Source organism: Leptonychotes weddellii, chromosome 4 (genome assembly GCF_054177405.1).
Source record: "Leptonychotes weddellii isolate Sample4059 chromosome 4, ASM5417740v2, whole genome shotgun sequence".
Taxonomy (NCBI): Eukaryota; Metazoa; Chordata; class Mammalia; order Carnivora; family Phocidae; genus Leptonychotes; species Leptonychotes weddellii.
In genome coordinates this window covers 109,281,143-109,283,962 of record NC_138372.1, presented here as the reverse complement: position 1 = coordinate 109,283,962, position 2,820 = coordinate 109,281,143, and positions in this window count along the sequence as shown.

Here is a 2,820-nt window from a genome sequence, read left to right as displayed (position 1 = left end):
ACACCTCCACAGTTAATCCTCACAACAAAGTATAAGTATAATTATCTCCATTTTTCAGATAAGGAAATAAGGTATAGAGAATATAGAGCAGCTGGGTTATTTACCAAAATTCACTTAACTAATAAGTAATACCTTGCGTGGCCCGGATCTATGGCAATAGAACTGAAAAACCCATGAATTTTTAAACTCCATATTATACTAACAAAATAGCACGAAGTGGCCTTCGCAAAGACTATTCCTCATTGTTTTGGGGTTGTATTCATAGGCGGGGACCTTGCTCTATACAGTAATTAATAATCCGCTATAGAACATGTTCAAGTGGAGAATTTCTTCGGGCATGTTATCAATATAAATGTGCATTTATAAATTCTCTACTCGTGTTTACTTTATGACAATACATTTAAGGTTGCAACAAAATACACATATTGGTAGAGTTCAAATTGTAATTTTAAAATTATAGTAGAGAACCAGATTTGGCCACCAGATGGCAGCAATGTAGGGTTTTGAAAACCTTTCAAATAAAATCTGTCCAGAGACTATATACTTAAATTTTATTAATTCAGCTTATGCCTTATTGAAATATACCTTTACATTATCTGGGAAGAAATGTGTATTTCATTTTGGCAGAGGGAAAATGAGCTTAAACTCTGAATTATTGGAAGCCTGGATTAATGAGGTTTTAATATATAGACATGTTTACAATAATTAACAGGATAAATTCTTTTCTAAGGAATCTAGTACATTAATTATAGAATGTAAACGTGTAGTGTCAGCTACAGATGTTTTTTATCTTGAAGTAGAGCAGACAAAAGCTGTATTTGGTTGCATTCTGTTAGCAGTAGCTTAAGGGAGACTCTGAAGTTCATGGTAATAACACTACATTTTACTAACAGTGTATGATTTAGCCTGTTCTCTCTCAGTTAGTCTGAATTAGTGTTTATTTTGTTATATATCTCAACACCAAGTTCAAATATGGTAACAGTAGAAGTAGTGATAATAATGATAATAACAATAGATCACATTAAAGGAGTTCTGAATAACTGACGAAGCATTTTCCTATATTCGATCTCATTTTGTGATTAATAGCTGGTAGACTGATTTACATATAAATTCAGAAAGACACCACAATATTAGTTCAGGGAATACTTTCCTAACTCTTTCTTACTCTCCTGGATGATTATTTGGGGAAAATGCCATTGCATTCAATTAAGAAGTTGCTGATTTATGAAGGACAGCATTTTATTATTACTAAACCTGACAGGACGGCCTGCAAGATGATGGATTGAGATAATTGTTTCAAGGGGGCCCTTGAATCAGAGAGCTGTCCAGTGATGAGACAAATGGGTCTTGGACTGAGATCCACAGGCCTCGTATTTCACCCTAGAGTTGCCATATCCCTATTTCCTTGCCTTTTAAACAAGGGTATTAGGCTAGATAAACTTCCTTTCTACCTCCCAAAACCTATGGCCCTCCTGCAGCATGCCGTGTGGCCCTCCTGACAAACAGCTCAGTTTGGGAACCATGCAGGAAAACAGATGCGTAATTGCGTGGAAGATCACCTTTGTCCCAAACTCTTAGAAGATGGATTCCTGAGGGAATCCTTTTGGTAGGAGTTAATATGTCCCTCGTGTGTAACCATTAGTGAGGTTTTGTAAAATGACAGACAGCATTCCTGGATTGTATTCAATTTAAAATTACAATTAAAAAAAATTAAAAATCACTTAACTCCACATCTAGTGTCAAACCCAGGACTTAACAGGTTTCCAACACATCTGAGAATTCATTAGCGTTCCTTTTCCTTTGTTCTTTGACTTCTCTTGACTTCACGCTCAGTGTACTGATTCTTCCTCAGCCACGCAAGAAGATCTAAAACTATCTGTCTACAATACTTATTTTTAAAGCAGAACAATTCCTCTCCTCAGGCTAGTGTTAATTATAATGTCAGGATGCAGGGGTAGAGTTAGCTCAGTTAAAAAGAAGAAAGAAAGAAAGAAGAAAGAAAGAAAGAAAGGAAGAAAGAAAGAAAGGAAAGAAAGAAAGAAAGAAGGAAAGAAAGAAAATGCTATTGATAACTTGAGTCGAAGTTCTGAGGTTGAGAACACAGCAGAAGCACTGGGTGGACAGGGAATTAAATTTTCATACGACACTCCATATGGATGCGTGGGGACGTGCAGGGATCAGTGATTTAGTGAGTTAAGGATAATAATCCTCTCAATGTTTGGCTCCATATCTGAGGCTCTTCAACTGCTTTCGATCTCAGAAGAATGTCCCTGTTTGTTCTTACAGGATAGATGGGGCCGGATTTCCCCTCTCTCTTTGTCTGGGTTTCCTATATGCTGTGTTCTAGGACCTAACCATCAACTCTACTTCCCTAAAACCCAGCTGCTAATCAGGACATCTGCCTTGTTCCCATGGCTGTGGGGGGCCCCACACCACTTCCAGTTGGGCCACCTCCCCTCTGAGTAGTCTTTTTTTTAAAAATTTTTATTTTATTTTTTTTTATTTGAGAGAGAGAGAATGAGAGACAGAGAGCATGAGAGGGAGGAGGGTCAGAGGGAGAAGCAGACTCCCCGCCGAGCAGGGAGCCCGATGTGGGACTTGATCCTGGGACTCCAGGATCATGACCTGAGCCGAAGGCAGTCGCTCAACCAACTGAGCCACCCAGGCGCCCTCCTCTGAGTAGTCTTGAGCAACTTTCTCAGGCTCTCTGAACCTGTTTTATCACTGGTGACATCCAGGTGATAACACCTCCTTAGGATCATGTGTGCAAATGTATGCAAAGAGCCCTCACATATTGCCTGGGACATTTCTAATCCCCCT